The 13,327-nt window shown below is 49.0% G+C and overlaps 1 protein-coding gene across 3 annotated transcripts in view; it reads left to right on the top strand.

Annotated features, from left to right (window-relative positions):
• The first annotated feature begins 1,210 nt into the window (after nucleotides 1–1,210).
• The window catches only part of TSKU (tsukushi, small leucine rich proteoglycan), a 33,993-nt gene continuing 21,876 nt past the window's right edge, over nucleotides 1,211–13,327 (top strand). The window contains exon 1 of one of the 3 annotated variants that reach the window (XM_083499873.1): nucleotides 1,211–1,741. The gene's annotated coding sequence lies outside the window, so the exon portion shown is untranslated. Of the gene's footprint in view, nucleotides 2,377–13,327 lie in introns of all 3 variants that reach the window. The other 2 variants (XM_083499874.1, XM_083499875.1) reach the window with 2 other exon arrangements.

Here is a 13,327-nt window from a genome sequence, read left to right as displayed (position 1 = left end):
GTGGGTGGAAAAGGAGTGGGAGCGAGCGAGATCCAGCCACCCCCTGTACAGTGGTACCTCGGGTTACAGACGCTTCAGGTTACAGATGCTTGAGGTCACAGACTTCGCTAATCCAGAAATAGTACCTCGGGTTAAGAACGTTGCTTCAGGATGAGAACAGAAATCACACAGCAGCGGCACGGCAGCAGCAGGAGGCCCCATTAGCTAAAGTGGTACTTCACGTTAAGCACAGTTTCAGGTTAAGAACGGACCTCTGGGACGAGTTAAGTTCTTAACCCAAGATACCACTGTACCTCTGCTTTTGAAAGACTGCCCCCCCCCCTTATCCTTGCCTGCAGTACACACACACACACACACACACACACACACACACACTTATCTCTCCTTGCAAAGTTGCACCCTCATTTCACGGGCATAGCCAGGATTTTTGTTAGGCGGGGGCCCAACGAGTTGATGAGGTGTTTTGAGGAAATCTCCCCCCAAAGCTTTTTTTTGGGGGGGGAGATGGGTGACAGGCTTCTGCGGGGGGGGGGAGCAGAACATCCGTTAATTGCTGTATTTTTTGCTCTATAAGACGCACCAGACCACAATACGCACCTAGAGCTGGACCATAAAGAAGGCTGATCGCCAAAGAATGGATGCTTTTGAATTCTGGTGCTGGAGGAGACTCTTGAGAGTCCCATGGACTGCAAGAAGATCACACCTATCCATTCTGATGGAAATCTGCCCTGAGTGCTCACTGGAAGGACAGATCCTGAAGCTGAGGCTCCAAGACTTTGGCCACCTCATGAGAAGAGAAGACTCTGGAAAAGACCCTGATGCTGGGAAAGATGGAGGGCACAAGGAGAAGGAGATGACAGAGGATGAGATGGTTGGACAGTGTTCTTGAAGCTACCAGCATGAGTTTGACCCAACTGCGGGAGGCAGTGGAAGACAGAAGTGCCTGGCGTGCTCTGGTCCAGGGGGTCACGAAGAGTCGGACACGACTAAACGACTAAACAACAACAACCAAAGCCACCCGCCCAACTCAGAGAGACGATCCCTGTGCGCCTCTCTCCGCGCGCGCGCAGCAGCAGCCCAAGTGCGCGCCCTCTCCAAACCAGCTGGCGGCCGCCTTGGTTGGGCGCGCGGGGCGGAGCTGTGCACTTTGGAGACGCTCCCCGCCCGGGGAAGGCAGGGAAAGAGGAGTTGCAGCCGCCGCCGCCGTTCAGCTGGTGCCTTTGGAGAGGCAGCCGGCACATGCTAGCACAGAGCGCGCGCCCGCCCGCCCGGCCGCTGGAGAGGTGGAGATGCGGGGAAAGAAGGAGGGATTAGTGCACTGAAGGGGGAAGAAGAGGAGGAGGAGGGGTTGCATCGAGCAGAGGTGAAAGGCTGATCCCAGAGGGGTGTGTTTTGTGTGTGTGCGCGGAGAAAAGAGATCCAGTTCTCCTGCTGGGGACTTCCACAAAAAGAGACAAGCCGAGCAGCCGCGATTTTGCAAAGCGCTGGCCGTGGAGGCGGCAGCTGCTTCGGCTACTTCGGAAAGCTGCTTTCCTTGTGGATTCCATTGCAAGCCTCGCTTTTTTCCCTCCCCCTTCTTGCTCCTTTGCCGGTTGGGTTGTATTTTTCTTTTGGAAATTGCGTCTTCCCAGCCCCGGTCTGCTCCGCTTGGCGAGGAGCTTGGCTGCCGAGGAGGAGACGGAAGCAGAGAAACCTCTCCTCCATTGCAAGTCTCCGAAGCCAAAAATTATAAAACAGGAAGGTGAGCGGCCGCCTGTGCTCTTCTTGCAAAACTTTCCGATTTTGGCAACCCTCTCTTGGAAGTCTTTTTGTGAGGGAAGGGGTGGGGGTCGGCGCTGGCTTGCTCTGCCGGCGACCCGAACTTGGGAAAGGGCGGGCGTCAATGCGACTTGGATTCGCATCGTTTGCGGAGAGCAGGCGCGGGGAGGGACTCTTTCCAGGTTGCAAGAGCTGGAGAAAGGCAGACAAAGGTGAGCTTTATGAAAGTTGCGCCGCGTTTTCCCCGGAGCTCGTTTCCCCTGACGGGAAGGCAGGCTCGCCACATCTCCTCCATCATGGGCGCATTCAGACGTGCTGATGTCCTGCATCTTTCCCCCTTTCATTCATTCATTTTTTTAATTTTTTTTACTCGATGCTAAACTACCACGTTGGATACCTGGTCTGTTTCCTATCCATCCATCCATACTTGGGGTGGGGATTTTTAAAGCACCCATTTCTGTCCCCGGGGGTGGAACAAGCGTACACACACACACACACACACACACACACACACACACACGTGCTTTGAAACTTAAAGGGTCGGTTTCCAGAGAAACTGCGATGGAGTGAGCTGATCAAAACCGAGGGACGCCCTTGAAGCCGATCTGTTCAAGAGAGGTGTGTGTGTTTGTTTGTGTTTGTTCCCTTCCTGAAATCAAAGGCATTCATTATTTTCCAGGACTTTTGCAAAGTTCTGGCTTAAGAAAGGATGCTTTCAAATGGAACTGCTTTCTTGCCTGCTGAGTGAGGAGCTTAAAACATTTCACTGCGAAGAAGCTATTATTATTATTATTATTATTATTATTATTATTATTATTATTATTATTATTATTTTGCCTTGCCAGTGTGTTTATTAGCCTTGGATGCAGCTAACACGTGTTAGTGTGTGGAATGAATTCATTGGATTCTTTAGGGCTGATTCCTTAGGTGTTTAGGTAGTTACATACTTAAGACATTTAAAGTGTAGAAGTCAAACATTGTAAGGTGGTGAATGGGTCATTAAAACGAAGGGGCAAATGTGTGTTTGCATGTACACACACTGGCCTGTTGGTCTACTCTGCACGCACCCAGCGATGCCTTGCACATGTGAACGGACCAGGAACAGAACTTCGAAACCCACTATGTAGCTGCGAGGGAACGAGACATGTGGGTAGTAGAATAAGGTGGTGTGGTTCTGAAATGGGGAATGGACTGTACAGCTGGAGGTCAGAGTTCATGTTTTTGGATGCTCCCCGCTTGCAAGTTTCTGCGCAAGGTGCAGGTTCACCTGGAACATTAACCCCCAAATAAGTGGAGCGGTGGGGGAATAATGATTTGAGCGAGCATTTGAAAAATGGCCCCGCCTTATTCCAGTTGTACAATTCGCTCCGCCACTCCAGGATTAGCAGAATTGAGTTTCATGTTGTCCATCTTTCACTAGCCTGGTTCCCTCCAGATGTTTCGGACTGACAGCCTGGAGTGCTCAGTTTGTGAGAGCGTGGTGCTGATAATGGCAACCTTGCAGGTTTGATTCCCATGCAGGACAACTGCATATCATTCTACCCGGACACGGAAGTCCAGCACCAAGGGCCTTCTGACGCTTCCCTCACTGCGAGAAGCCAAGTTACAGGGAACCAGGCAGAGGGCCTTCTCGGTGGTGGCACCCACCCTGTGGAACGCCCTCCCACCAGATGTCAAAGAGAACAACAACTACCAGACTTTTAGAAGACATCTGAAAGCAGCCCTGTTTAGGGAAGCTTTTAATGTTTGATGTATTACAGTATTCTAATTTTTTTTGGAAGCCGCCCAGTGTGGCTGGGGAAGCCCAGCCAGATGGGCGGGGTATAAATACATTATTATTATTATTATTATTATTATTATTATTATTATTATTCCTGCATTGCAAGGGGTTGGGCTGGATGACCCTCGAGGTCCCTTCCGACTCTAGGATTCTTTCATTCTGCAAACCATCTGAAAGCGGGTCTACATTAAATGGAAGGAGCTCCTTTCAGTGTTTCAGACGGGGCAGTTCCCATCCCTACCTGGAAGTGCCAGGGATTGAACCTGGTGCCTTCTGCATGCTAATCAGGTACTCCAGAACCATAAGCTCATAAGAATCCGCCTTCGACTGAGTCAGACATAAGTGGGTCTCCTGAGCTTCAGACAGCTGCCCTTCCCAGCCCTACCATAGATGCTGGGTTTCGAAAATGGGTCTGCACTCCAAGCAGGTGCACTGCCTCTGAGTTGCTGGGACCCTTCTGTTGCCTCACTGAACTGCACGTGTGGAGAAATCGGGTGATACCAATGGGAACCAATTTCTTTCTTCTTTGGCAATCCCTCATAGCCGAGTAAGATCGTCTTCCATAACAGGGTTTTAGTGGCTGTGGAGGCCAATTCTGGATCCCCACGTCCTTCCACAGTGGGGACATTGGTTTCCAGGCGGGAGTTGATCACGGTGTGGATTTGCCAAGCGTGCCTTCCTCTTAGTGCATTTCTCCCTTGCGTCCTGAGTTCGAGTGTCTTCAAATCCCATAACACCTTAAGTAAAGGCTGTTCTCCGTTAGGGAGGAGGTTTCGCCTCCTGTCAAGTCTGAAAGGGAATTCCGCTGGGTGAGGAAACCTGCCTTCCCAAGGCAAATGAAATTGGCTAGACAGTGGTACCTTGGGTTACATATGCTTCAGGTTACATACGCTTTAGGTTACACACTCTGCTAACCCAGAAATAGTACCTCGGGTTAAGAACTTTGCTTCAGGATGAGAACAGAAATCGTGCTCTGGTGGCGCAGCGGCAGCAGGAGGCCCCATTAGCTAAAGTGGTGCTTCAGGTTAAGAACAGTTTCAGGTTAAGAACAGACCTCCGGAATGAATTAAGTACTTAACCCGAGGTACCACTGTACAGTGGTACCTTGGTTCTCAAACGCATTGGTACTCAAGCAACTTGGAACCCAAACACTGCAAACCCAGAAGTAAGTGTCCCGGTTTGCGAACTTTTTTCGGAATCCGAACTTGCTCTGTTTCGAGTATTACGTTTCCGTTTAGAGTGCCGCACTTCTGATTTGAGTGTTACTCTGACGTCTGTCTGTTTCTGCTATTTATTTTGTGCTTTTGTTTTTGCGGCTCTTTTTGTTTTGTTTTGGTGACTGTGTGGAACCCAGGCCAGCTACTGATTGATTGTGTGACTGCAGTACATCGTTTATCGCTTTCATTTTACGGATCAATTGTCTCGTTGGATCGTAAAATTCATGTCAAATTGCTGTTTGAGGGGTTGTTTTTAAAAGTCTGGAACGGATCAATCCGTTTTGCATTGCTTTCTATGGGAAAGCGCGCCTTGGTTTTGGAACGGACTTTTGGAACGGATTAAGTCTGAGAATCAAGGTACCGCTGTATTTCTAGAATCTTGAACTGCTCCTTTCCTTTGGCTCCCTCTTTCCACTGTCTGATCTGGGTTTCTCCTCTTCCTGGAAGTGTGCTAGCAATTGCCACGGTGGCTGCAAGTAATATGATCGGCGGCTGGCGTTCTGGTGCCTGCCTCCAGTGCCCAGTCTTGGCTTTCAAACATTGCCCCCTTCTCTGTTTTCATGACCACCCACCCACCCACAGCAACCCTCCACCTTGCAGTTTACCCTCCTCTCTCTCCCTTCTCCTTCCTCCCCCCACCCCATCCCCCAAACAGGCCAAATTATCGGGAAAAGAGTTGTGTAATTGAGTAGGAGCCTGTTTCTGGGACCTTTGCTGTAAAAACTTCCCTAGTAAGTTATGACAGGATTAAAGGGATTCCTGAATTGAGGGAGGGGGAACCCCCTTCTCTGAACACAAAGCTTGAGAGAGGTTAAAAAGTTTGCTCTTGGGAGATAAGCCCAGACATGTCAATTGCCCTGTCTGGACTGAAATTCCAGGACGTAAAAATAGAGATCTTGGCTGGGTTTGGGTGCAATGCTTGAATGTCTGCGCCAAAGAAGAAAGCAGGAATCGCTCAGAGTTTTAGAATATCCTGTCTTTGATGTAAGAAGAGATCATTGTTTCTGGGTTTTTTACATGGCACATTCCTTGGAGGTTTTTGGGCAGAGGCTGGATGGCCATCTGTCAGGGATGCTTCAGCTGTGATGCTTGCATTGCAGAGGGTTGGACTAGATGATCCCTGAAGGTCCCTTCCAACTCTACAATTCTCTGATTCACTGCCTGTGGTGCCTTGCTGTATTGTGCACAGCCTAGGAGAGGTGGGTCTCTGCTCTCTAGGAATCTACAATCTGAAATTGTCATTGGAGAATGAGGAATAATAATAATAATAATAATACAGTGGTACCTCTGGATGCGAACAGGATCCATTCCGGAGCCCCATTCGCATCCTGAAGCGAACACAACCCGCATCCGTGCGCCTGCACATGCGCAGGTCACAATTCACCGCTTCCGCGCATGCGCGTGACTTCATTTTGACCGTCTGCGCATGGGCGAGCGGTGAAACCCGGAAGTAATGCGCTCCGTTACTTCTGGGTCACCGCAGCGCGCAACCTGAAAATACTCATCCGAAAGCTACTTCGACCTGAGGTATGACTGTACAGTCATGCCTCATGTTACGTCCGCTTCATGTTACGTTTTTTCAGGTTACGTTCCCGCGGCAACCCAGAAGTACCGGAAAGGGTTACTTCTGGGTTTTGCCGCATGCGCAGAAGCACAAAATGACGTCACGCGCATGCGCAGAAGTGGCAAATTGCAACCCGCGTGTTCGCAGATACGCCGCTACGGGTTGCGCTCTTTTCATGTTGTGAACGGGCTTCCAGAACAGATCCCATTCGCAACCAGAGGTACCACTGTAATAATAATAATAATGATATTTTATTTGTACCCCACCCATCCCAGCAGGAGCCAGGCTCAAGGCAGCTAACATAATAAAACTACCGTATCTTTTGCTCCATAAGACACACCTTTTCCCTCCTAAAAGTAAGGGGAAATGTGTGTGCGTCTTATGGAGTGAATGCAGGGGGGAGGCAGGCGGGAAAAGCCCCCAAGAGCCACACACAAGCTCCACGCAGCCAGTCAGTCCCTTCTCCCTCCTCATAGAAAAGGCTGCAGGAGCCGCACGCTCCTTAAAGGGTGCGCGGCTCCTGTGGCCTTTTGCGGGAGGTGGGGGTATTGCCATACCCACTCACAGCTTCTCCCGGCTGGAGAGGTTGCGCGCGTCTAAAGAGGAAGCCAAGACAGCCAGCGAGATGGATCCCGCTGGCTGTCTTGGCTTCTTTGCTCTTTGAGGGGGGGGGGATAATTTTTTTTTCTTGATTTCCCCCTCTAAAAACTAGATGCGCCTTATGGTCCGGTGCGCCTTATGGAGCGAAAAATACGGTAACACAGTATACAAAGAACATAAGAACATAAAAACAGGCAAAGGAAGATGAACAGGCATGAGTGTCAAGTGAGAAAATAGCATGGCATGGCCTTCAAGGTGGGTGGCTCTGCTAGGTTGGACCAGCTGGGCCTTCTCAGTGGTGGCTCCCTGTTTGTGAAATATCCTCTCCAAGGAGGCCCACTTGGCAGAGTCATTGCCTATGTTCAGGCACCAGGCAAAGCCATTTTTATTTACCCAGGACTTTTTTGCCCTCAACTTGGAGGGTTATTGGATAAGTGTATGGTCTCTCATGTGTGGGACGCGGGTGGCGCTGTGGGTTAAACCACAGAGCCTAGGACTTGCCAATCAGAAGGTCGGCGGTTTGAATCCCTGCGATGGGGTGAGCTCCCCTTGCTTGGTCCCTGCTCCTGCCAACCTCGCAGTTCGAAAGCACATCAAAGTGCAAGTAGATAAATAGGTACCGCTCTGGCGGGAAGGTAAACAGAGTTTCCGTGCGCTGCTCTGGTTCGCCAGAAGTGGCTTAGTCATGCTGACCACATGACCCGGAAGCTGTCTGCGGACAAACGCCTGCTCCCTCGGCCCATAGAGCGAGATGAGCGCCGCAACCCCAGAGTCGGTCACAACTGGACCTAATGGTCAGGGGCCCCTTTACCTTTTTTATGGCCTCTCATGCTTTCGGTGGCGTGAGTTGGATATGTCTTTTTGTGACTATTTACGCACTTTTTAGGTTCTGGTTTTATCCTTGTTCCTGCGCACGGTGATATTTGTTGCTATTTCTTGTTTTGCATTGTAAGTCGCTTCGAGACACTTTGAGGTAGCAGTTGATGGGAGCTGGTCAAGTGTCTGGCTGGGCAGCTAGCAGCGAGGGACGAGGACGCCGCTCTGGTTTCTGCGGCGGTAGACAGGGGAAGAAGTCCACCTGAAAAAGTTGTGCCCACGGGTACTAATATGGGTGCCCCCTGCGATCCTATTGCAAGGGGTTGCACTAGATCTGCCCCTCAGTGGTCCCCAGCAACTCTACAGTTCTGCGATCCTATACATGTAGACGAGTCAAGGCCTAGATTTCCAGCATGGACAGAATTCATGCCTCTGCAAGAAAAAAAAATTGTCATATTTAAAGAAAACCTCTGGTGAACTTTGCAACCGGGCAAGAAAATGGGGAAAGGTTTATTAGTCATGCCTTAGTCAAAAGGAAGTCCGAGACAGATGAATCGACTCTGAGCCATTGTGCGTTTGGGGGTTTTTTTTGGGGGGGGGTATTTTAAAAACATAAACAGACGGAAGCCTTATTCTGCTGATTCAGAAACCGAAAACAGGCTGTGCATACCTTTAATGCACATTCTTTCCCTCAAAGAGTTCTGGGCAATGTCAGTTAGTCCTCTCAGGGTTAAGAGGTCCCAGCAGCCCTTAAAGAATTCTTTGAGGGGGGGAGAATATGGTTTAAAGATATATAAAGGTGTACACAGCTTTGGTCTGCGTTAGCCTTAATAGAAGAAGCAAGACAAATTCTGCATAGAGGTGCAAAACCACCACACATTTAGGGCTCCCTTCCATACAATCTATGCATCGCTTCTGCATGGTCTGAAGGAGTCCAGGAAAGACTAACAGGAACAAGAACAGGCAGAATAAAATATATAAATCAAAAATGCATTAAAGCAATTATACTGAAACGGCAATGGGGGCCAGGTTCGTGTTACTATTAGCAGGTAAAGCCCGCCCGCTAAAAGCATTTTTGCTTAAGACAAGCCTACCCAGATATTTAGAAAGTTGGTGTGAGTTTTAATCTGTTTGTTGTTTATTCTTGTTTTAACTTTCCTAAAGTCTTACTGACGATTTTATTGTTTGGTGTTTATACCTGCAAACCGCTTCGAGGTTTCTTTACAATCAAGCTGTGTATGAAATTGATGAAATGAATGAAAACAAAAAGCAGCCTAAAATAACCCCCGCACCCATCCAAACAATAAACCACCCCAAAATGGACTGTTACTTATTTTCCCAGGCATTTGGAGAGACCCATGTTATTTGTCTGTCATCCCTGAGACTGTAATGTTTGCCAAAGAGGCTTTCCTGGGAAGAACATTCCACACTGGGGCCACCCCGGAAGAGACCTCTCATCTCACCACCCTCTGAGCATCTCTTGGGAGTTGGTGCCCCTGGTGAACGTCCGTTCTCCTTGCGGCAACTGAGGATATGTGTCAGACAAAGTTGGAGTCTTGTCTCCCTTGGTCTAGTAGAGCTCTCCTTCCAGACAACTTGGGGAGAGGCAGGTTTCCTGTTCATGATTGTTGTCTTCTTCTTTGGTGATCCCTCGTAAGATTGTCTTCCATGAAGACGAACTTAACAATGAGTCCATAAGTGACTGTGGAGGCCAATTCTGGATCCACACGTCCTTCCACAGTGGGGACATTGGTTTCCAGGCAGGAGTTGATCATGGTGGGGGTTTGCCAAGTGTGCCTTCCTCTTTCTCCCCTTCGTCCTGAATTCAAGCGTCCTCAGAGCCCATGACACCTTTGGTAAAGGCTGTTCTGCAACTGGAGCGCTCGCAGGCCAGTGTTTCACGGTTGTCGGTGTTTATAATACATTTTTAAAGATTTGCCTTGAGAGAGTCTTTGAACCTCTTTTGTTGACCACCAGTATTATGCTTTCCATTTTGGAATAGAGTACAGTGGTACCTGGGGTTACATACGCTTCAGGTTACAGACTCCACTAACCTCGGGTTAAGAACTTTGCTTCAGGATGAGAGCAGAAATTGTGCGGCAGCAGCAGTGGGAGGCCCCATTAGCTAAAGTGGTGCTTCACGTTAAGCACAGTTTCAGGTTAAGAACGGACCTCCGGTACGAATTAAGTACGTAACCAGAGGTACCACTGTAGTTGCTTTGGAAGCCGATAATCAGGCATCCGCAAAACATTGAATTGAACAAAACTGATGTCGAAAAATCATTGCTTTGACATGGGTGATATTTGCTTCTTCCAACACACTGGCATTAGTGAGCCTGTGGATGTTGTAGTGTTGGCTCACTGTGGGATTGGTCATAGCAGAGGATTCCAAGCCATGTTCCTTGGAAAATTCTCTGGGGGGCAATGAATGAGATGATCAATGATGATGGATGAACGTCCTTAAAAGACCAGCTGCCCCACCCTGCTGAACTTCCTTTGCAAATGTGCAGCTACAGAGGAGGGATGGATGTGTCCTGCAAGCCTGGCCGGTAATTATTGCAAGTGGGACTTGCAACAAAATTTTGCAGTGCATCCTTGCCTCCTAACAGGAGTGCTCATCTTCAAGGTACCAGCCAGCTGTGCTCTTCTCCATCAGATCATCACCCCGTCTTCTGTTTTTAGGAGAGCTTGCTGGATCAGGCCAGTGGCCCACCCAGTACAGTGTCCTGTTCTTGCAGTGACCACCCAGATGCCAGTGAGAAACCAGCAAACAGGTCCTGAACACAAGAGCAACTCTCCCCTCTTTCCATCAACTGAAGTATTGCTCTAGCTGTGGGGGCAGAATGTAGCCGCCATAAATGGTCTACAATGTTCATCAGCTCGAGGCTCCGTACAAGTTGCAGCCCATGCTCTTGGCTGCTGTGTTACACCATCTCTTTGCAGGGTGGGGACACAACTAATATTTACATGCAATTGAGGTCACTGTGGCTTCCAGCAACTGCTATTCTGAAGCAAAAGGTAAAGGGACGCGGGTGGCGCTGTGGTCTAAACCACTGAACCTCTTGGGCTTGCTGATCGGAAGATCAGCGGTTTGAATCCCTGTGACGGAGTGAGCTCCTGTTGCTTTGTCCCAGCTCCTGCCAACCTAGCAGTTTGAAAGCACACCAGTGCAAGTAGATAAATAGGTACCGCTGCAGCGGGAAGGTAAACAGCGTTTCCGTGCGCTCTGGCTTCCGTCACTGTGTCCCGTTGCACCAGAAGCGGTTTAGTCCTGCTGGCCACATGACCCGGAAAGCTGTCTGTGGACAAACGCCGGCACCCTCAGCCTGAAAGCAAGATGAGCACCACAACCCCATAGTTACCTTTGACTGGACTTAATCATCCAGGGGTCCTTTACCTTTACCTATTCTGAAGCCTCCAACTGTTGCAGATTCAATCACCTCATGGGCCACATGCCTAGTAGGATGTCTCTTCCAACTCTACGATTCTATAATCCCACTTCAGTTGTTGTCCTCAAAATCTTAGTATTCAACCCTCCCCTGCCCTCAGCTTTCTGAAAACTCCCCTTGTATTTTTAGGCAGCCTCCTTTTCCGTCAGCTGTCACACCTGAGTTTGCTGTTAAGAGGGAGTGATGGTTTTGTTGCAGTGTTTCCTTGATTTACCTGTGGCTGAAAAGAAAAGAAAAGTAAGCATTAAAGCCAAATATCCCATAGCTCACGTCTTGTAGTATTGTCTGTTTGTTGGGGGGCGGGGCGGACATTATAAAAAAATACAGCCAGTTCCGCAGGAGGATACTCCGTGCAACTAAAGGCTTGATCTGGGAGAAGGATTTTTTTGGGGTAACTTAAGTAGCCATGGAAGGACGCAGGTGGCGCTGTGGGTTAAACCACAGAGCCTAGGGCTTGCCGATCAGAAGGCTGGCGGTTCAGATCCGCGCAATGGGGTGAGCTCCCGTTGCTCGGTCCCTGCTCCTGCCCACCTAGCAGTTCGAAAGTACGTCAAAGTGCAAGTAGATAAATAGGTACCACTCCAGCGGGACGGTAAACAGCGTTTCCATGTGCTGCTCTGGTTCGCCAGAAGCGGCTTAGTCATGCTGGCCACATGACCCGGAAGCTGTACACTGGCTCCCTCGATCAATAAAGCAAGATGAGCGCCACAACCGAAGAGTCGGCCACGATTGGACCTAATGGTCAGGGGGCCCTTTACCTTTACCTAAGTAGCCATGGCCTACTGTAAGCTATAAGGGTACTGCAAACTCTACTCTCCCAGCACTGAAGGGTCGTTGTAGGCTTCTGTCTCAGCCCACTTTGCAATGGGATACAGGCAATGGACAACAATGCCCAATTGTACCTTCTCAGGGTGAGTCTAGTCCAGGCCTCCCCAAACTCAGCCCTCCAGATGTTTTTGGGACTACAACTCCCATCACCCCCAGCTAACAGAACCAGTGGCCAAGGATGATGGGAACTGTAGTCGCAAAAACATCTGGAGGGCCAAGTTTGGGGGTGCCTGGTCTAGTCTCTTGCTTCTGCACAGCACAGCAGCATTCTTGAAAACCACTCAGAGCCCGGCCTGCAGTTTTCTGTGTGAACTACACTGCAGGGGTCCTGTTAAGTCACCTCTTCCTGTGACTGTTCCAGTCTTCAGCCTGGAACTGCATTTGCCTTGGCAGGGATTTTATAAAAATTGCACCACAGTGTTACCTTGGTTCTCAAACTTAATCCGTTCTGGAAGTCCGTTCCAAAACCAAAAGCGTTCCAAAACCAAGGCGCACTTTCCCATAGAGAGTAATTCAAAACGGATTAATCCGTTCCAGACTTGTAAAAACAACCCCCAAAACAGCAATTTGACATGAATTTTACTATCTAACAAGACCATTGATCCATAAAATGAAAGCAATAAAGGATGTACTGCAGTCACACAACCAATCAATCAGTAGCTGGACTGGGTTCCACACAGTCACAAAAAAGCCACGAAAACAAAAACGCAAAATAAATAGCAAAAACAGACAGACCTCAGCGTAACACTCAAATCGGAAGTGTAGCACTCAAAACGGAGCACGTTCAGTTTCCGAAAAAAGTTTGCAAACCGGAACACTTCTGGGTTTGCAGCGTTCGGGTTCCAAGTGATTTGAGAGCCAAGGTACCACTGTAAATAATAACTGTGTTGCAGAAGGACCTCTTCTTCCTGCTGCTACATTTTGTGTTCGCAACAACAACAAAACGTTACCAGTTCCAGTTGCATCAAAGTCTTTACTTTTTCTAACTAACCCTCGTTGGTGCCTATAAGCAGCTCTCTTTTCCATCCCTGGGAACATTTAAAAATAGCCTCTCAGTGTGAGCCAGGAAGTGAGACCTATCCAGACAATGAGATTGTTCTTTCCGTATATCTCTGTCTCTGTCCTCCTGTTCCAGCCACCGCAGGGAAGGCTTTGACTTCCACCAGTCTGTCTCATCCTCTTTTCAAACCACCTAAGTTGGTGGCTATCCGTGAAGCACATTCTGCAGATTAACAATGGTCTGTGCCCTCCTTCTTTCTGTCTAGCCTGAATCATCCAACGTTCATTTTTATTATTATTGTATGTTCCTGAGTTC

The sequence above is a fragment of the Podarcis liolepis genome (genome assembly GCF_965112155.1).
Source record: "Podarcis liolepis genome assembly, chromosome: 4".
NCBI classification, from domain to species: Eukaryota; Metazoa; Chordata; class Lepidosauria; order Squamata; family Lacertidae; genus Podarcis; species Podarcis liolepis.
This window is presented reverse-complemented; position numbering and strand designations above follow the sequence as displayed.